General features: G+C 34.2%; 1 pseudogene; it reads right to left on the reverse strand.

Moving 5' to 3' along the window:
- Positions 1-10,492: 10,492 nt before the first annotated feature.
- LOC145284963 (5S ribosomal RNA) lies at positions 10,493-10,609 on the reverse strand (annotated as a pseudogene).
- Positions 10,610-12,414: the final 1,805 nt, after the last annotated feature.

Here is a 12,414-nt window from a genome sequence, read left to right on the forward strand (position 1 = left end):
CCCTGTTTTTTTATTATTCGTTTTTGTTTTATTATTTAAATCATATTTTAATACTCTATCTCGAACATTTAGTATTTTTTTCTTTTTTAATACGCATATAGCATCAAAATTGAAAATTTTAAAATTGTAAATATGACGAAAGTTGGAAAAACCAAAGAGGAAGGCAAACACTGAGAAGTGGTTAAAAATAATCAAAATAGAATATTAAGGTGGAAACTGAAAAAAAATACAGTTAACTGTTGTAGTTATATTGCCAGAGAAAGTTTTGATTTGGTGAGACTGAGCTTCACCTAGAATGTCTTTAAAAAAAACTGGATATTTATATAAAGTATAAAAGCAAGTAAAAAATAATAGTTAAAAAGATGAGTCGATTGCCAGTCGTAATGATGAAGAATATTATGAGAGGATTGAAAATGATGATTGGAATAAATAAATAAAAATTGATTACTTATTAGAATGGTTTATGACAAGTATTTGTTCATCCTGGATTTGAATACGATCATGTTGTAGCCTGTAATGAAGAAATCTTGTGGTAACGTCTCCTACAGATTGAAAACAACTTTAAATATGGAAATTCCGTTTGATGTTGGACACACGAGAGAAGAAAGCAAAGATCTTGGCAGTTGTAGTAGAAAGAGTTTTTGCTGTGAATGTCTTATGAGGAAGAACCAACCATGCCTTATATATGAGCACAGATTCTTTCCTAAAACTGTGTACATGCGAAACACAATACTGCGGGACTGCTTCCCATCTAACTTCAACAATCGTTTTCAAGTATGATTTAAACAAATTCTTGTTGGGCTGCTTTCTTAAATGATCAAATTCTGTCCAACCATGACAGCGTTGTCTTACTATCTACCCTACGCGCATTTATCCTTTACTTTCGAGTTGCCTTTGGGACTTGATAAGTGATGACGGGTTAGTAAAAAAAAGCACCTTGCAATAAGCAATAAAAATCTCAATTGTAGCGTTTATATAAAAAAAAAAGAAATGAGATCAAAATGTTCAACAAAGTTGCAGGATTATTTCTACAATATATCAGTTTCTTATGTCTTATAACTTACGAGTGCTTATCGTATAAGCAATACTAGAGTTACAGCAAGAGACACGTCTCTCATATTAGTAGGTTATAATGTCCGTATTGAAATTGATGATGACGATACGGTTATTAGTTATTAGAATGTTGGCGGCCATAGTTGTTGTGACACGAATAGAGACCAGAGTGCAGATGCAATGGTTACCATGGTAGCAAATCCCAAAGGTCCCAACTTCACTGTCAGTTGCCATTGCTTCAAGCGGTCGCCACCATATGTGGCAGTTCTAACTCGTATCTACGCGCATTCTCTCTCTCTCTCTCTCTCTCTCTCTCTCTCTCTCTCTCTCTCTCTCTCTCTCTCTCTCTCTCTCTCTCGCCTGTTGGCGCTTAAATGGTGCTCAGGGGAAGAAGACATTTCTAATCTAACATTTGCTCATCCAAACCTTTTTTAGTCTCCAATCTCCTCCATCCCTGCTTGCGTCACACTTTTCTTTCTGTTACGTTGTTTAATAACTTTTTCTTTATTTTGTTCAACTTTCGTTTTCCAATTACCTAACTCTTTCTTTATTTTTTAGGTTGGACGTAGATCTAATGAAAAATTATAACGGTACTTAGTGACAGACATGCAAACGTATACATCCCACACTCTATAATAAAAATAAAACCAAATGGATATATATATATATATATATATATATATATATATATATATATATATATATATATATATATATATATATATATATACACTAGCAGTTCATCTTGGCTGTGCTCAGGCCCTATGTACTGTTCATCACTTTATGCGCATATGTATCTGTATATTAAAAGTTTGTCTCATGTTCCGGTAATCTACATCTAATATTGAAAGTGTTTAGACCCAAAATTTACGGAGGAGTTTGGTAGACTTTTCAAAGGTCAAATCGTTGAACTTTGATCCAATGGCAGCCAAATTTCTGTCCGAAAACCGATTAAAAAGTTTTCCCAAATCTCAATAGTCCTTATGTCAAATCTCGAGTCTACAGACTGTAAATTGACATTGTAAGTTGGTAGGAAAATGTAAGCACACACACACACACACACACACAAACACACACACGCACACAAACAAACAATCATATATATATATATATGCATATATATGTATGTGTGTGTATATATATACGTGTGTGTGTATGTGTATGTATGTGTGTGTGCATTTAAATATATATGGCGATTAAGCTACACTGAATATTCGGCGTTTCATCCATTCTAGGATTCCTCAGGCTTATGCACATAAACCTGAGGAATCCTAGCGTGGATAAAACGCCGAATATTCAGTGTAGCTTAATCGCCATATATATTTTATAAATTACTAACTAGCTCTACCTACGTATTGAGCACTTTTGAAGTAAATACTTAAAGTTACGCATAAATCTATACTTTCGTATATTAATTTTATGTGAGTAAATGAAGTATATATATATATATATATATATATATATATATATATATATATATGTATATATATATATATATATATATATATATATATATATATATATATATATATATGATGGTGGGATAAAAGTTACCGAGTAAAACACGTGTTTTTCTTGACCAAAGATGTAACTGTCTCAAATGGTGAGGGGAATGAGAAAGCTAATAGCAAGTCCGACAACCACCTCAGACTAAAATAAATTCGGAAATACATATAAAAAGTCAACGATTTTTTTTATTCATTATGTGATCCGAAATGATATAATTTATGATTAAATTCAATTACTGACATACTTCTATGATTTTATATGAATATTTATTAATATATTTCGATAGTTACCGAGAGGGAACACTGGAGAAACATTTTCCTACCATTTTTGACGCATGGTGTAATAATGTTCAATTGGAGAAAAACTTTGACGCCATGTTGTAATTTCTCAGGGCCCCCATCTTAGAGTTACTCGGCGGAGGCAAATTGTCCATATTCCTCAAACTCAAAACTGGACAAAATAAAATTTTAATATTCTTTTTGTGAAATATCGTTAGTTCTTAACTTAATTTAATATTATTAAATGACCAGATACGAAACTCTGATTAGTTAGAAAGATTACTAAACACATCACCTGCTAGTTAAATCTTAATTATACCCGTAACAACTATGTAAATAGTCCTGCTAAAACGGGAGTGAAATATCAAAGAATGGTTAACTAGCAAACTTAATAACACGTGTATATAAAACATGCTGTAACATCCATTACATGCATTAGCCTGACAAATACTCACAGTAAATGAAACACAGAAAATTCTGTGTAGTTTAATTGCAATATATATTTACATAACTTACTAACTGGTTCTGTTCACGTATTGATCACTGTTGGCGTAAATACATATTATTTTATTTCATATATAGTACTTCTTCTTTTATGAATTGATGTGTTACATGGAAAAGGGTTGTCCCCTTTCCATGTAGATAAAAAGAATATTAGATAAGTAAAAATACGATTAGGATAAGCCTAGAATCGAACCTTGTAGGCAAAGTTAAGAAACGTAATGTTAGAAATTAAGTCTATTGTTAATTATTTTAGAAATCTGAATATTACATATGCCAGTAAAAAAATGAACAATGCAAATTAAATTATATTGTTTAAAATAGGTTAGATCAGAATTGAGGATTCTTTTGTTTGTCAAAAGTGTGTTTGGACAAACATATGTAAATCCACGTGAAATTAGTCACGTTTGAAAAAACATACTTCTGGCGTCACAGACAAAGAGAGATTCTCAATATAGGGTCTAAGAGTTAGTAAGTCAGAGAGTTGAATTGAGGAGAGAGTCAGAGAGTTGGGCAGTCAGTTGGCAGTCAGTTGGTCAGTTAATGAGTTGCAGTCAGAGTCCCTTACAGGCGAAGGGTAGAAGATTAACCATGTAGATCCAGTTGAATTCCTGACGTCATCGACCCGGCCGATTAGATGAATAAAGAAGTCATTATTATTTGTAACTGTTGTCTTGTGTCATCCTTCATCACGAAAAAGGTAATGTGTTTATCATCTAATAATAAACATTGTGTAACCCTTCGAAGATTATGTATCTCCCATCCTCTGTGTTAAGAACTTGTATACATCTCCATTCAGTATATATATGAAGTTCCAAGCATCCCAGAACTGTATAAATGTCTTCTCTCCCTCATCATCACTATCGTTATGTCTGTATTACATGTACCCGTTATAAGTATTACATGAGTCCCGTTATATATGTGTCCCAATATGAACTCCGCGTCATCTTTAAATATATACCCCTGGTACTCAATAGTGAGTCTCTGATAAGTTATTTGGTCTACCTATACCATTCCACGAAACACGTGTAAGACGTACCATATAGCAAATAAAATGATATAAGTGTGATTCAAATGTTCTTGTGGCATATCAATTGTTTAAAAATGATATATATAATAAGCAGTAAGTTTTAACATTATATATGGCAATTAAGCTACACAGAATTTTCCAAATTTCATCCTCATGAGCATTCACCTGGCTATTGCATAGAATCAACGTTACAGCGTGTTTTATGTACTTTAGTGGTACTGAGTTTGCTAGTTAGCTGATCAGATTCTTGGTTACTCACACACCAATTTATTGCAGCAAATAATCTGGCGTTTATCAGGCATAGATTCACTAGACCTCTAAATAACCCCTTTCTTTGCTCGCTTCCGGAGGAGATAGAACACTCTTTTCTTTGCATTCGAAAGTAACTTAGTTTTAATCTGTCTGTCTTCATATATGTCCACTAACATTTTAGTTCATACGTCTTTATTTGTTCACTTATAAATTATTGTTTAATGATTATGTATAAATGTTAAAAATGGATGTTTGCGAGCTTATTTATTACTTATTTATTTAATCGTTTACTTTTACTTTTACGGGTACTTTTAAGAGTCTGTGTTCTTACATATACGGGCGTGGCTGTGTATGCTCTTACATATGTTACGTGCAGTTCACTGTGTGCGTGTGTGTTCTTATCCTTACACAGTTCTTTTGCCTTGGAAGTCTTCAAGACGTGTACGTGCAAATGTATAATGCGTACATACCTGGCTGCCTTGGCCAGCGGATGATATCTTCTTGGACGCTGCTCTCCATCTCGTTGAGGAGTGGTCACTGCAGACAGATTCATTAATGACAACAAGATGGACTGAAGCTTCAATCTTTTATTCAAGGCAAGCTTATATCTCGGACCCTGGTTGTCGGAGACCCGAAATCTCGCGTCGGCATTCTCTGCTGCACAAAACAACTCTCAGCCCATGTGGTAGTCAACCGGAAGCCTACGACCACAATTCCTCTGTCACCTCCAATTTCCGGTGCATTCTATCTAGGTTGTTCAAGGGTGACTTGAGTTTGACGCTTGTCAAACCTAACCTTTGGACCCTGCTAACTCGCTGATGGGTAATCAAAATATGCCTACATAACTTTCTATTTCTAAAACTACCTATATAGCATTTAAGCTGGTATTTCCAATACTACATAATAAATTATAATTATCATTATTGTTATGTTGTTATGTATGTTATGAGTATTTCTTTATTTTTTAATGTATACTTATCTTAAAGTAAAATTTAGTTTGCGTATGGATACATTTCATATTTTACTTTTGCAAGATTCTTCAAAATTTATTATATCTAATTTCTCATTCAGACATAGGCTATACAAGTTTCTACATGTACTGGCTTGCCGTACTATTTTCCACTCGACTGTCGGCGAGCATTCACTTTCCTCGAGCTCAAAATATTGATTTTCTGTTGTTGTTGTTGTTGTTGTTGTTGTTGTTGTTGTTGTTGTTGTTGTTGCTGCTGCTGCTGCTGCTGCTGCTGCTGCTGCTGCTGCTGCTGCCGCTGCCGCCGCTGCCGCCGCCGCCGCCGCTGTCGTCGTTGTTGTTGTTGTTGTTTGGGTTTTTTTACTTTCGAATATACTTCTGTAATCGCTTTTTAAATCCAGGTAGGATATAATTACATAATATTTCTTGTTATATGAGGTTTCCTTGACAAATATTGTGGCCTGGTAAATGATGTTTTTGGTTAGGCATTTATTTTGTAGTGGACAGTGTACCTGGTTTCTACAGTTGCAATATTGTTATTGTTCATTGTTAGCGTTTTTATTTCTATTAGGGTTTGGGTTATTACTATTTCTAATAATTATCTTTTGTGTTCTCTGTGTTATTGTTTATTGCTGCTATGTTGGCAACTTCTTCTTGTTATTATATTTTTACTGTTTCCATTTAATATTTTATTATTTGCTTTAATTATAATGTCTAAACTTTCACAACAACTATAGAACAGTTTTGGGTTGTTGTTATTAAATATTTCGCATAGCGTGGTTTGTTATGGAGAAGTGTTTTTTTTTATGAGAGTTAGAAATTTTATGGCGAGCTTGGTTTTTAACATGAGAAAAAGATATAATTAAAATTCATCATTCAGATCCGCGTACGGAAAATAGACTACGATTGATAAATACACATTGGATTATTTTATTTATTTACTGTTAATCCAATAGTACCGCTCAATGCAGATAAATATATATTTTTCTTCTGTTGTTTGTGAACCAAATAACTTTTTTTTATCAATTGAATACTTTCTTCCTGTGTACCTTTTTCAGAATGCCGTTCGTTTTTTTTCCACACCAAACTGGTTATTTAGTTTTAAGATATAGTATTATATAAATGACATTGCGATAGAGGATCACAAACGTTTAATACCAATATAAATTGTTTATTCTAAAGGAACGTGAACTTAACAAAATTATTATTTTTTTTTTTTTACACAGTGATCACCACTTATCAAGGCCCGGAAGATACTCAGGGATAAGGGTTATTGCAAGTACATTACGTTAGTGTGAAGATTTGATGAAGTGTTTACTTAAGGAGGCGGTTCATTAGGAATTTGTTAACGTTGGACTTGAAGACATCCAAGTTGTAGTCAGGTGGGAAGCAGGCAGACGGAACAGAGTTTCACAGGCGTGCAGTTCTAAGAAAGAAGCTTTGTTTATGGAATCCGCGTTTTGATTTAGGCACAGATATAGAGTGGGGGAAATTTTTCACAGTGGATTCAGCTAGACGGGTGTTTTCGTGAAAGCTTGCCGAAGGGGGACCAGAGATTGGAGTTCAGACGAGCACCTGCCATGGAAATAACGATAAAACAAGGATAGGCTCGCAACGTCTCTTCTGTGGGAGAGAGGTTGCAGAGAAGAGAAAAGGGTATATCCCACTAAGCCACGAAGTCTATTTTGCACTTTGTCAAGGCAGGATAGGCTGTTTTTAGCAGCTCCTGCCCAGATGTGGCAGCATTACTCCATCCTTGGACCTACTTGGCTTTTATATAGATAGAGAATTGCATCAGTAGTGAAATATCTTCTGGAGCGGTAGAAGGATCCCCCCATCTTTCCAGCGACCTTGGCAACAGACTTGATGTACGTGTTCCATTTCAGATCAGGAGTAAAGGTAAAACCCAGAAGCTTGTCAAAACACGGGGCCTCATCCAGACGAGAGCCATCCATCCCAATTGATGCCAGATGGGGATCAGAGCGTTGATGATGTGAGGATAGGAGTTTGGTTTTGGATGCATTAAAGGTAACCAGCCACGTCTTCCCCCACTGAACCACGCGCTCGAGATCAGAGGAGAGAGAATCAGAGAGAACTTTGTCATTTACAGCCTTTGATGTGTTGCCGTAGATGGTCGTGTCATCAGCATAGATGTCAACGAATGATTTAAGTATGTGTTTAGGGAGGTCATTGATGTAGATCAGGAAGAGAGTTGGGCCCAGTATGGACCCCTGAGGGACTCCAGCATTTATATTGCAGGCCTCCGATTTTTTCCCATCTACCACTACTCTTATGAGCCTATCGGAGAGAAATGATTTAATGATTGAGAAAACATTTCCAGTTATACCGAAGCTGGAAATCTTGTGAAGTAGACCCTTATGCCATACTTTATCGAAGGCCTTTGATATGTCAAGAGTAATTGCCCTAGAAAGGAAGTCTTTGCCAAGAGATTCACTAATCCTGTGGGATATAACCGTCAGCACATCTGCGGTAGATCTTGCAGAGCGGAAACCATATTGTGTGTCACTAAGAAAGTTATTCCTGCTGAGGTGGTTGACTATTTCTCTATTTAATATGGATTCCAGCAACTTATTATTTAGTTTCACTTTCTTCAACTTTAACATCTATGCTTGTAGTAGCGGTGTGGAGAACTACAGCAATAAGCGCACACAGTTGGCATATGCCCACTGTAGAGAAGGACTGGCGCTCCAACCTAACACCCGTCCGATACGAAAAACAAGAAAATAAATGCAAATTTAGCCGTTATTGTGTTCGAGGTGGCAGTATATGACGACGTTGATTATGTTCTATGCCAGTGAGATTATCTCGTGCGCGTGAGGTTGCTGTCAGTTGGGAAGAGGACGAAAAGAAAAATACGACGGCTGATTGGAGAAGAGGCGAACGAGTGTTAGAAGAGAAAAAGCCTCTTAGGTACGAGAACGCGGAGGGTTAAGAAGAGTTCTGACCTTATTTATTTATTTCTCTTCTTTGAGAATAAGGAAACGTTTCGTCGAACACGAACGTAAATTCGACGTCGAAAAAATTTACGTGGCTAAAATAGGATTAATTCCAGAGAAAGAAGAACTATAGACAATCTTTCAATGCTAATAGAGATTTGAAAATTCGAATGAATAGGATTAGACTGAAATTTGAGTGTGTGACCAGGAGTTTCTTGGTTTTCTTTAATTCTCTCGAAAAAGTCGAGACACTAGTACGGAAAGTTATATATACATTTTTTATAATGAAAAAAATCTTTTTTATATAAATTTTGTTGATTTAGAAAAAAGTGCCAGATCAATAAATGTCAATAATTCTCAATGTTCCAAATATACAGTTTTCGCAGTTGGTCAGTTATTACTTTTCAAAAAGTATCCATTACAATATTGTTTCGTATTGAAACTAACGTGGTTAAATATGCAGCAATAACATAACTTTGTAGGCTTGTTAGTCGCAATACGGAAAGCAATACATGACCAACTGACAAAACTTTATATATATATATATATATATATATATACATATATATATATATATATATATATATATATATATATATATGTTCAGGAACCGTTCATGAGCGCTTATGAATCTTACCCATAAGTGAAAGGTATCTCACTAGAGTTGCTTCATTCTTACCATTTGTCTTCTCTGTCAATTCTATGGTCGTTTGATGATTCAATCATGTTTCGTTGAACCACTGTTTGATCCGTCCTCGAGAGGTGAATTCCTACTTTTGAAACTCGAAACTTAATAGGAGTCGGAACTTTGAGGTATTGCTCCTTCTCTATACACAGGACACAAATCTCGCTAAAAGGTTTCGTGAGCTTTACACATCGATTTAATGTAATCAGCGAAATTTAATTCGAAAATGTACACGTTTATCCACTCTACATTCTATTTTAATAGACAAGACAAGGCATTTTAAACCTAGGTGGGTTGAATCGGCTTCATCCGAACGAGGGTGTATCATGAGAATATTAAATTCACAAATGTGGTATTACTCGTCTAGCTGTAAACACTATCAATAATTTTCCCCACTCTTTATCTGTGCCTAAACCTAAACGTAGATTCCATGAACAAAGCTTCTTTCTTAGAACTGCACGCCTGTGGAATTGTCTTCCGTTTTCCTGCTTTCCGGCTGACTACAATATGGATGTGTTCAAGTCTAAAGTAGATAAGTTCTTGATGAGCCGTTCCATATAAGTTATTAAATTTACCAAATTTTCATTACTAATGATTACTATATTGACCAATTTCTACTGTACACTCTTTAACCCTTATCCTTGAGTGGCCTCTGGGCCTTGATAATGTGGTGATGCCTTTGTAAAAAAAAAATATATATATATAATATCACGCTTGTGAATTTAATACATGTATATATGAAATAAGTGATATATATATATATATATATATATATATATATATATATATATGCGTTATATTATCATATATATATATATATATATATATATATATATATATATATATATATATATATATATATATATGAGTCAAAAGTATGTGAACAGCTTAGGGTTATAGTGACAATAAAGAATTACATTAATATAACTGGGATAGAATTCTATTCAAAATGGTGTTCACCTATTTTTGGCTCACCCTGTATATACACCCCCATACATACAAACAAACACACACACACACACACATATATATATATATATATATATATATATATATATATATATATATATATATATATAAGGCTTCCTTCAGTCTTGACAGACTATGGATACCCACTGTAAGCATGCCTGCGCGTGAAATTTTTGTGGCAAGAGTTGCGCAATCCACAACCACATATCTCCTGAATCGATATTGTTGAATACCAGTGGCAAGTGGAGGTTCAGGACGACTGGAAACAATGCCGAGATAAGCGGAAAGTACATACAGCGCCTAGAATTCTCAAATGGTCACCCATCAAGTACTAGCCAGGCTCAACGTTGCTTAACTTCGGTGATCCGTCGAGAACCGGAGTGTCAACGTGATTATGCCGTATATATATATAATATTTTTTATCCAAAGGTTTGATATATCAAAATATATCAACCAATGGCAATATACATATGCCAATAAAAATTAAGCCAATTAAATTGACTCAAATATTAAGCTTCATGATTATCGTTTCTGTGATTTCCCCTTGTCCTCGAGTGGCCTCCGGGCCTTGATAAGTTGTGATTCCTGTGTAAAAAAAATTGTCCATTTATATACATTTTAAAAACCAAGATAACAAGGAAAAAAATTGTTTGCATTATATTATGTGTTTTTCAATAGTGTTACAATTGTTTCGACACCATTCGGACAATTTTAAACTTTAAGTTGTTCAAAAGTTTTCAGACAGACTGAAAAAAGATAAAAATGTCAGACAGACTGAAAAAATATAAAAATGTCAATACGTATCTGAACAGATTTTCATCTTGATATTAATGGTACCAAGAAGTAAAATCTGCTCCACTATATTTTTGTTTAAATTATTTTCTGATGACTGTGGAATTTTTTGGGATGCCGTATTTTCGTATTTCTATTTTTAGAAGTTTAATTTCGGTGAATTGTTAATCTTTATACTACCTTACACAAGGATGTGTTTCTGACCTAATTATGTTTTTATTTTATTATTTATTAATTTTTTTTTTAAGTTTTATTTGTTTCTCATAACAGGATTAAAATCAGATACGTATTGACCTTTTGTATATTTTTTTCAATCTGTCTGATGAAACGCTAATCTGGAATATTTTTGAACAGCATAAAGTTTAAAATGGTGTCGAAACAATTGTAACACTATTTAAAATACATGATATATATATATATATATATATATATATATATATATATATATATATATATAGTAAGTTATGAATATATATGGCGATTAAGTTACACAGAATACTCCGCGTTTCATCCTCGTGAGAATTCGTCAGGATTATGCGAAATGTTGTGGTTATCGCGCGTTTATATATACGAACATGCTACTGAATTTTCTACTCAGCCAATCAGCTTCCTAGTTGCCACCGCGCCCATCCCAATCAGCCAATGAGCGGCCACTTACATGACAAAGGCACAGTGGTCATTCTTTGGAGGAAGACGGTAAAACCCGACGATATTCACCTGAGCGGGTTCTACCGGCTTCCTCCGAAGGATGAAGGATCGAGGGAATATTAAATTCACAAGCGTTCTCCAGTTGAATGTATATTCCAGTCGGTGAGATAACGATGTTAGATTTTTCTTATCCTTGCAAGGAGATGTCGAGGTCCTTCTACATATTATGTCCGGTATTCCTAATCAATCAACCATTAGGCACTGACCAAACTCAACGTTGCTTAACGTCGGTGATCTCATCGATATTTCAACGTGATTGTGCCATATATTTCATTTTAATGATTTGATACTGCATCAAAACTGTAACATTTTGAAAACACGGTTTAGAATTCACGTCTTTTTTTTTTTTTAAGAACTTAAAATCTTTTTCAAATCGGTTTTATTTGAGTTCCTTTTTAAATAAATAAAACTCTTAGAGATGATTGCTTAAAATAATGTATATTTGCTGAAAAATGTTAATTGCAGATGTAGGTTAATACAGAAAAAGATTGAGACCACCAGGTCTTTTAGATTACATTAAAGAAATAAGGTTAATTTTGAATGCAGACATAAAAATAAATAAATATGTTTGTTTCTTTTCCTGGATATGAAAATATATTTTCATATGGATGCTTCTATGGTAATATGTCTAATATAATTTATAAAACTCATTGTTTGTCTTTCTGTCATCTCCATATTTTCAAAATGCATCTTCTCCGAGACGCATGATT

The sequence above is a fragment of the Euprymna scolopes genome, chromosome 1, assembly GCF_053919585.1.
Source record: "Euprymna scolopes isolate OS-2025 chromosome 1, ASM5391958v1, whole genome shotgun sequence".
NCBI lineage: Eukaryota > Metazoa > Mollusca > Cephalopoda > Sepiida > Sepiolidae > Euprymna > Euprymna scolopes.